Raw genomic sequence first — 10,471 nt, forward strand, 5'->3', positions numbered from 1 at the left:
CTATCATTGTGTTGAGTTCTTTTTGGTGTTGTTGCTAGTTACTTTAGACCATGGAGCTTTCTGTGGTATATCTGTAAGAAGGATATCTCTGAGTTCATTTGTGAAGATTTTTATTTTACTTATGTTGAAGTATAATCCATACTCAAGGCTGTAGTTTTGATCTTCAATAGGAAGTTCTTCAAGTCCTCTAGTCTCTCAGCAAGCAACCTCACGCCATCTACATATTGCGAGATGTTAATGAGTCTTCCTCACCCTGATGACACTGCCTTTTTCATATAGTACAACTTCTTGTATTATTTGCTTAGGATGGAGAATGGTTAAGTGTGGTGAAAGGATACAACCCTGGTGCATATTTATCCTGATTTTAAGCTATGCAGTGTCCTCTTGCTCTTTTCTTGGTCTATGTACAGGTTTCCATGTGTGCACAATTCAGAACTCCCAATCTTTGCAATGTTATCTATCATTTATTATGATCCACATGCAGTTGAAGACCTTTGTATTCATTTTTCTGATATTCTTTCAGTCAAGATTCATTCTGATATTAACCATGATATCCCTTCTTCCAAGACTTTCTGAAAGTCTACCTGAATTTCTGGCAGTTAAAAAGAACTAAAAATGAAGCTAAGAATACAAAGTAGACTTGTTGAAGATGGTATCAAGATTGTAATGAAAATATTCCACTGAATTCATAAAATGAAGGTTTTTGTTCTAAGAAACCAAAGTGCTTTCTCATGAAGCATTCCATTTGTCTTAAAACATCTCTGGGCATAAAACCTCTCTGGGGAAATGTTTGTGGTTTTGGTACCTTTAAGATTTTGTTGCTGGATAGGTCTATGCAGGGCTCATGTTCTCTCTTCCACTAGTATTTCATTTTAACTTTAATGTCAGTGTAGAAATGTCTCTTTGCCTTCCTGGAATCCTTCATATGCCCTCATTAGTTTGAGAACACAAAGAGTTCTTACCACTAATCTCTGACATTTGCTCTTGACTGTGAAACTAAATAGCTAAAGTCACTCAAGCACGAAACTTACTGTCTCTACATTTCTAGCTACTCTGAAAATGAACACATTATCCTTTATGAGAGAATTCTGGTGGCATAATCCACCGGCAGTGGTGGTGTACAACCTCAGAAACCCTATGGATTGTCAGCTCTGAGTCTATTTTGATTGAAGAGCAGTAAATTCTTTACTCCCTTGCATGAAGTTTCAGGTTTTATTTTTTATTTCTGAAGCACATTACTTTCTCTGAAACCTTGCTTCTTCCCCGTCCTGTGACCTACAACATAGGGTTTCTTCACAATTACTTGCTATGCATCAGAGAGCTAGACAAGAACTAAAGGTGACAGAAGAAGAATCAATACCTTTGAGTTGTGGTGCAGGATAAGAGAATTGAACATACTATGGACTTTCAAGAGAACAAACAGATCTGTCCTGGAAAAGGTGAAAACAAATTGCTCCTTGGAGGCAAGGATTTGAAAGCCCTATCTCACATATTTGGAACATGTTGACAGGAGGGACCAGTCTTTGAAGAAGGACATCATGCTTGGAAGTGTGGAGCACACAGTAAGTGGAGTAATAGGGGTAGGTGTGTTGGAGGCAATGAGGCTTAGGATAGAGGAGAGTTCTAAGCTATTGTGAATACGGTCTATGAGTCACAGGTGACTCAACAGTACATATAACAACTATGTTAGTGGCTAGTGGCTTTGTTGATAGGTGCAGTCAAGTTTACTACAATTTGTAACAGCCCTTTGAACAGCAGTTCTGAACCCTTTCCTGTCCTAAACTATCCTTACAATCTCTGCACACTCAGTGCCATTGCTGAGTCACTGTGTCAACACACTGGTTAAAGGTCTTCCTTTCTTTCACTGATCACCTTTCCAAGCAAGTTGTTTCTCTCCAAGGGATTACCTCTCCTAGTAATATGCTTTGTACTGTCAACACAAAGGTACACAGTTCTAATCCACCAATAGTGCCACAGAAGAAAGATAGTCAATTTCCTCTCATATGATTTACTGCCTCTGAAAACCCTCTGGAGGATTGGTTACGAGTTGGTTCCAACTCAATGGTACAGAACAATAACAATAACACAGGGACAGTTGTTGTCACAGACATCACCTTCCTGACTCTGCATGATATCATAAGATGTACTTCATATTTCATTTTATGGATGAATAAAGTCGAAGACACCAAGAAGCTAAATAACTTTCCCAAGTCAGCAGCTGGTATTTGGAAAGACATAATTCAAGTGCACAACTGTCCGTCTCCAAAACCTGTCTTCTTCCTGTTAACCTATACTGCTTATGTACAAGGGACATTACAAAGCAAAGGGACATGTACAGTCCACTTTCACTCCATCCAAAAATCCCCTAGCCCAGAGACTTTGATCAAAGTATTTACTCTCTGACTTCATGCTTAAATTAAGGTTGTATCTACTATCTTTAAAATGCCTTTTCAACTAGGCAGAGGGGCTCCTCTTCTGCATACCCTTGACCATTTCCTGCTTTAAATAATTTCAATATCCTTCACTTATTTTATCAGCTAAAAATATTTCCTCTGTTGGCTCATCATACCCTCGATGGAGGAACCCGATACTTAATAGGCCCTCTTCCAGAAGATGATGTGGGAAGCAAGATCCAGACTCCATTCCCTACTTGCCTCATGGAGTGCGGCCACCCATTGACTGTTTTCCCAAAGATCATGTAACTCTTTGGAATCCAGTTCCCCGCTCCCTTCTGCTGCATCTTGAAGAACCGGATTAGGAGTGCAAACATCACATTAAAGCCACTCTTGTTTGTAATGGAAACTTTCAGTCACACCTTTTAATGGAATGAGTGATGATGAGGAGAAAAGATGACAAGGGTATCATCTGATCATAACATACTGGGAAAAAAAAGGACTTATTTTAGAAGAACTACATTGACAGGACAATCACTAAGCTGTGTTCTAAAATTATATCTACCACCAGTACCATCAGTTGATTTATGGCAACTCGATGTGCGTCAGAAAAGAACTGTGCTATTAAAGTTTTCAACAGATGGGTTTCTTAGAGGCCTGTTGACACCTTATCCTACTGAGATGCTTCTGAGTATCTTAGAGTTAAACTTTTCTATTAGGAATTCCTTCTTCCAGGTAATTGTCAAGAGATGCTGGGTGGTGCGAATTTCTGTTGTATTAGGCTGCTCACTGAAAAGATGGAAGCTTGAATCCACCCAGAGGGATCTCAGTAGACTAAGAAGGGAGACTAGTTTTGTTGTTGTTAAGTGTTGTCTAGTTAGCTCTGACTTGTGGAGACCCTGTGTACAATAGAAAGAACACTGCCAATCTTGCCTTAGTCTTGCAGCTGCTGCCATCTTTGAGGCCATTCTTGCAGTCACCATGTAAAGAGAGATTTCCTCTCTTTTGCCAAGCCTCCACTTTGCCAACTATAATGTATCTTCTGCTAACACATCTAAAATGTGTATGAGGAAGTCATGTGATTCTTGCTTCCAAGAAACAGTCTGACTATACTTTTTCTAAGACAGATTTGATCTTTCTTGTGGCGCTCAGACTCAAACTCATTACTGTTGAATCAGAACTGATACATAGCTGACCCTCAAATGCATTTTCAGAGGCTCTAAATCACATGGAGGGACATTCTTATGACAATCGGTGGCATATTTAATATTTTTCACCAACACCATAACTCAAAGGTATCAATTAGTTTTGGTCTTTCATATATATCGCCCAGCTTTCACATACACACGAGACAATTGAAAATAGCATGACTTGAGTCAATGCACTTTAGTCTTCAGAGAGAAAAACACGAGCAAGTAAAGATGGCCTCTGGTCTTATGCCAAGGCTCAATATGTAGATATGTAGGTGGCAAGTGGTAGTGGCGGTGTTACTACTTGCCCCGAGCAAAACCAATCTTGGAGAAAGAAATTAGAATAAAGAAAGCAGATTTTCTATATAAATATAGGAGAAAGAGGCTATAGACTTCCTGAATATATCTCAGACAAGAGAAGTTTTGAGGAGTTATTTATTTTTAATAATAAGGACAAGTGGAAAGGCTCATATTTATTTACCGCTTTGAAGAGGGAAAGCTGGGATTTTTAAAAGGTGATATTGTGCAAATCAAAAAGCATACGCAGCTGGCATGTACCTGGGTAAATGCTTAGTCATCATGGGACATGTGCAGGCCTGTGCCTCACGGGGTTACTCTCTAGAAGGTCATAGAGAGGTCACTCTTCCTACCTCTTATATATGCATGTTGTTGAGTACCGTAGAGTCGACTCTTAGCTGACCCTCCATTGGGTTTTCAAAGTCAGTAAATGACACTGGAGGAGGCTGCCCATCCTTTTTCAGTGGAATAGCTGGTGGCCTCAAACCACATGCCTCTGTGTGTGTGTGTGTGTGTGTGTGTACACATGGCACCTGAAAACTCCTTCAGGTAACTCAGAACAGGAATTGTTAGCAAAAGTAAAGGTCATTAGGAAGGAACGCCTGGGGGCTGCCTATTTTAGCTGAATTGCAGTTCCCCTAAGGGTGTTCACATAAGTAGGGTGTGCTGGGCCTTGGGATAACATGTGCCTGAGCTTCTAATCTGAACAGCCCTAGGGGAAGAATGTTTTGCTTGAAAAGGAAGGTCGTTTCACTCAGCACATCATGTGAAGAGGGGGGAAAAGGTGGAAAGTTGTGATCAGAACCAACTGAGCAGTATTCAGTTAAGATTCTTCCTTCCTATTCACAGCCATTGAAAACACTGTCTTTATTTAATACAAGGTCTGAAGATCTTCTCTATTGTTATCAAAATTGAGTAACAATGAAAGAGTTTTTCTTTTTCTTTTCAAGGAAAAGAATGATTTGGGGAAGAGGGGGTGGGCAGGGAGAAAAGTGCAACAATGAATGACTGGAAACCCTAAGTGTCTGTAAACTTTCATTAAAATTGAAAAAAATAAAATAAAAAATCATTTAAAAATGTAATAAATCTCAGTTATAAATTGCAAAGTGGAGAGGCAAACATCAATGAGAAGATCTTCAGAGATCTAGTGGTTAGAAGTTGCGCTGCAAATCCAAAGGCATGTGATTTGAGTCCACTAGCTGCTCTTCGGGCAATCTCCTCCCATGCAAGTAACTGCCTCTGAAAACCTGCGGGAGAGTCAGCTACGGATGGGGTTTGTCCTGACTCAATGGTACACAACAACCACAAGAAGACAAAGAGCTTCAATCTGATAAGGAGGTCTCTTCCAACTGTCCTCTAGATCAAGGTGACACTTCTTCCTTTGAAAATATTATTTAAGAAAAATTCATTTTAACCTATTACAGAATTATTTAAAAGGTTAGTTTCCTACTACATTCTTTACTGGTATAGCAGTTTCTGCAAATCATATACACTCTGTGTTTTAAATTTGAAAGTAAAATTTAATCTGTCTCAATCTCCTGTGTTATAATTATAAACCAAACTCACAGAAGAGCAAATTGTGAAAGATAATTGTATTCCTTTTTTATTTCTAAAATAACAACCAGAATACATACACTATATGTATTTTGTTTATTTTGTTTGTATAGTGGCTTTACAACAACAACAACAACAGTGGCTTTAAGACACAATATCTCTAAGAATATTTTTCTTGTAGGAATGTGTTTTACAAGTTAAGAGATTAAAGTCACAAGTTAAGAAATTAAAGTACTAAGTGCTACATTAGTTAGGGTATAAACAGACTAAAACTGTAAATGCATATAAAATTTCTCTTGCTTTTCTTCTGTTTCCTTTCTTCAGGAAATCTATGACTTAACTGTTACATAAAGTCAACATTTCTCTTGACATCCCAGTCTTGCATTCCTACCCTTAACTCTAGCTCTGAAACTGTATCTAATCTCTCCCTGCAATGAGTCAAGGGTAAACCAAGAATAATGAATGATTGAGGCCTTGGAGCCACAAAACAGGTCTTAGAAGCTTGCCGATGGTTACCTAGAGAAGTCATGATGCTTTGCAGGTTGACCAGGAATCCAAGCTCGCACGCGCTCTCTCTCTCTCTCTCTCTCTCTCTCTCTCTCTCTCTCTCTCTCTCTCGTCACAGATCAGTCAAAGAATCATCTTAAAGCTTGATCACCATTTTTTTATTCCATGACTTTCTTCCACAAATCGTTGTCACATGGAGAGCTTAAATGTCACTCCTGACAAGAACAGTCCTACAAGTAAACATGACTCTCCTCCTTCAATCGCCTCACTACAACCTTCTTTCCTTGTTCTTCTCTTAGCACACACTCTTCAGTCACAGGATGCAGGATGTCCATCTAGACTGGGGCAACCTAGGCAGAAAGTTGGAAATACTGGTTAATAGTAAGGATCATAGATGGCAAACTTAGTTTATTGCTAACTTAATCAGGATAAGCTCCTAGTCAGAGGGTTTGTGGTTTTTTTAGTTAATTTTAATGAAAGTTTACAGAGACTTCAAATTTCCATTCATTCATTGTTGCACTTTTCTCCCTGCCCACCCCTCCCTCCAATTCGCTCTTCCCTTTGAAAAGTAAAAGAAAAATTATTTCATTGTTATATAATCCCTCCCCTCAAGTCCACTCCACTATGCTGACTTCATTCTGGACTCCTGTCATGACAATAGTACCTAATCATATATTCCTTATAAACAGTTCTCTCCCTCATCTGTTTCAATGCAATATACATTATTTACCCCCTCTTTCTCAGTCTCGCCCCAACCCCTACGTCAATCCTCTTTTATAACAGTGGCACTATGCAATATTTGTCTTTTTTTGTGACTGATATATTTTACTCAGCATAAATGTCCTTCAGTGTCAGCCATTTTGTATAATATTTCATGAGTTTCTTGCTTTTCAAGGCAGCATAATATTCCATTATGTGAATATACCAGAGCTTCTCTATCCATTCGTTTGTTGATGGGCACTTGGGTAGTTTCCAGCTCTTTGCTATTGTGAACAAAGCCACAATAAACATGGGTGTGCATATATCTGCTTGGGTGGCAGTTCGGGTTTCTTTAGGGTATATTCCCAGTAGTGGAATTGCTGGGTCAAATGGTATTTCTCTTTGCAACTTTCTGAGAAAGTGCCATATAGCCTTCCATAGTGGATGCACCATTTTACACTCCCACCAACAGCGAATAAGGGTTCCAGTTTCAGAGGGGTTTTAATGTGTTTAATCCTGTAACCATCTTGAGAGATATGAACTATCTTGAGTACCATTTTTAGAGATAAGAAAATGCAAGTACAGATGCACTGAGTAATTTCCTCAAGGTCACATGGTAGGAAAACTAATTTTCCATTTTCTTTTTCTGTTCCTGTTCCCCTCTCTATTCTATTCCTTCATTTCTTCAACACTTAATGCTCTCTCTCCCTATTCTATTCTCAAAACTTCTCAAACGCATGGCTGATTCATAGCTGACTCTGCAGTGGATTTTCAGAGGCTATTACTTGCACTGAAGGAGATTGCACTTATTTTCTTGTGGAGTTAAATGTGGATTGTAATCAATTGAGAAGGTCAACTTTTGGGTTAGCAGTGCAACTGCCTGCAGACCATGCAGAGATAGCTCCCTAACCTCGTCTCTAGAACATCATGGCAAAACTATGAACTATCAAACTACAAAATGATACATTGTGGTTGCTGTTTGCCTTCAAGTAGAGCACAACTCATAGCGACCCTATGAACAAAAGACCTGAAGCCCCTCTACAACTATCAATGTTTATCAAAGTTCATAGAGTTTCCGAGGCATGTTATTTAGGAAGTGGATGTCACTCCTGCTTTCTAATGGAGGCATAAAATGCATAGTGCCAAGAGAAAGAAGCCAATATGAAAAAAAACCTACATATTATATATTATTAAAGCTTTATTACATTCAAGAAAAGACAAAATGATAGGGAGCTCTGGTGATCTAGTTTATGGAAAAGTTGCATTATGAATCCATTAACTACTCCGCTCCTTCTATATGATTTATGCCTTGGAGACGTATTCAAAAGCAATGTGTTTTAGAGATTACAGAAAAGGTGAAAAGAACAATGATTTCCAGGGATTCACATGCCTGTCTGTAGTGAGCTGCACTGCCAACCCAAAGGCTGTGCAGATGCGAATCCACTGCGCTGGTGACTGAGAGGTTCAGGGTGAATGGAGGGAAAGAGGGATAACTAGGTAAACAGAGCATTTTAAGGTCAGTGAAATTATTCTCACCGATACTATAAAGATAATGTCTTTTTAAAAAAAAAGGTTATGTCTTAGTTATTCAGTGCTGCTATAACAAAAGTAGTACAAGTGAATGGCTTTAAAAAATAGGCAGCTGAACCCAAGGCAATGGTTCCAAGGGAAGGTTCGCTTTGTTCTGGAGGAAGGTCCTTCAGAGCTTTTGCTCCTGGGTGATCTTCGCAAGGCTTGGCATCACCCTCTATTGCTTCTCTTCTTTGCTCTTTTAATCTTTTATATCTCAAAAGTCATTTATTTAAAACTGGATAAATTGTATGTACTGTATTGAAACAGATTAGAAAGAGAACACTTTAAAACCAATATATGATTGGGTATTATGGTTATGACAAGAGTCCAGAACAAAGGTTGCATAGTGGAGTGTACTCAGGGTGGGATGGGGGTGCGGGTTGGGGGGGGGAGCGAGGGGATTATATATCAATGAAAGAATTTTACTTTTCAAAGAGAGGACCGAAATGGGGAGGAAGGGTGGGCAGGGAGAACAATATGACAATGAATGAATGGAAATCCAAAATCTCTGTAAATGTTCATTAAAATAAGTACTTTTTTAAAAAAAAGGCATTTATTTAAAACACATCCTACATTAATCCTGTCTCATTAATCATGTTTTGTATTCCCATACATATGACACGTATATAGGGGTTACAATTACAACATAATTCAATCCATAACAGACAGACATATTATGTCTTTGTGAACCCTAATCCAAACTATGAACTTTAGTCAATAATAATGTGTCAGTATCAATCCATCCATTGTTACCATATATACTATATTAATGTAGGACGATAAGGAGTCCTGAAGGAGCAAATGGTAAAGCATGTGGTTATTAACCCAAAGATTAGTGGTTCAAATACCCATCTAACGGCTAGAGTGGGTGGGACAAGGTAATCTTCTTCTGTAAAGATCATAGCCAATAAATCCTATTGTTGTTATGTACTACTGAGTTGACTACCACTCATAAAAACTCTATGAACAACAGATCAGAACCTTGGCCTATCCAGCACCACCTTCATGATCTGTGACATGCTTGAACCCAATCCATCTCTTTCTCTGACATTCCACTTTTTCCAACATGCTGTCTTTTTCCAAGGAACAGCCCTTCCTTACATGCTCAAAGTATGTGAAATGAAGTTCCACCATCCTTGCCTCTTAACACTAACATTCTAATCTGTAGTTGCACTTCCTTCCAAAGTTGTTAGTTCTGTCCTCCAAAACCAAAATTCAAAGGCATCAATTCTTCCATCATCCTTATACATAGTCCAACTTTCAGATGCATTGTTGTTGCTGATGTTGTTGTTATGTACCAACGAGTCACTTGCAACTCATAGTGACCCTGCATACAACAGCTCTGAACCCTGCTCTATCCAGAGCCAACCTTATCGTCTCCGACACACCCACCCCACTACCCCAGTCACTGAGTCTATCCATCTCATTAGGAGTCTTCCTCTCTTGCACTGTCCCTCATCCCTTCCAAGCATGACGTTCCTCTCCAAGGACTGGTTCCTCCTTGCAACATTCCCAAAGAATGTCAGATGGAGCTTCAGAATCCTTATCTCCAAGGAGCAACCTGGTCTCACCCTCTACAGGATGAATGAATCTGTTTGTTCTCCTAGCAGTCCATAGTAAATTCAATACTCTTCTCCAACACCTCAGCTCAAAGGCATCAATTCTCTTTCTATCATTCCTAGTCATTGTCCAGCTTTCTGATGCATAGCAAGTAATTGTGAAGACCTTGGCCTGGATCAGGCACACCTTAGTCTCCAGACTGACATTGTTGCTCCTCAGTACTCTGGAGATGTCCCTAACAGCAGACTTTCCCAATGCAATTTGTCTTTTGATTTCTTGGTTGCTGGTACCAAGGGTGTTGACTGTGGAGCCAAGCAAACTAAAGTTGTTAACAATCCCAGGTCTCTTCACCATCTATCATGATGCTACCAATCAGTCCAGTGGTGAGAATCTGTTTTCTTGATGTTGAGCTTCAGTCCATATTGAAGGCTGCAGTTCTTGACCTTCTGCAGCAAGCACTTCAGGTCCTCCTCAGTGTCAGCAAACAAGATTGTGTCATCTGCATAACACAGATTGTTAATGGGTCTTCCTCCAATCCTGATGTCACATTCCTCCTCACACAGTCTCCTCATAGAGCAGAACAGGATGATCTGTTCTGCATATAGATTGAAAAGTTATGGAGATAGGACATATCCTTGGCATACACCTTTCCCAATTTTGAACTATGCAGTGTTTCCTTGCTCTGTTCTGACAACTGAC

Source organism: Elephantulus edwardii, unplaced genomic scaffold, assembly GCF_000299155.1.
Source record: "Elephantulus edwardii isolate Elephantulus edwardi_28Jun2011 unplaced genomic scaffold, EleEdw1.0 scaffold00017, whole genome shotgun sequence".
Lineage (NCBI taxonomy): Eukaryota > Metazoa > Chordata > Mammalia > Macroscelidea > Macroscelididae > Elephantulus > Elephantulus edwardii.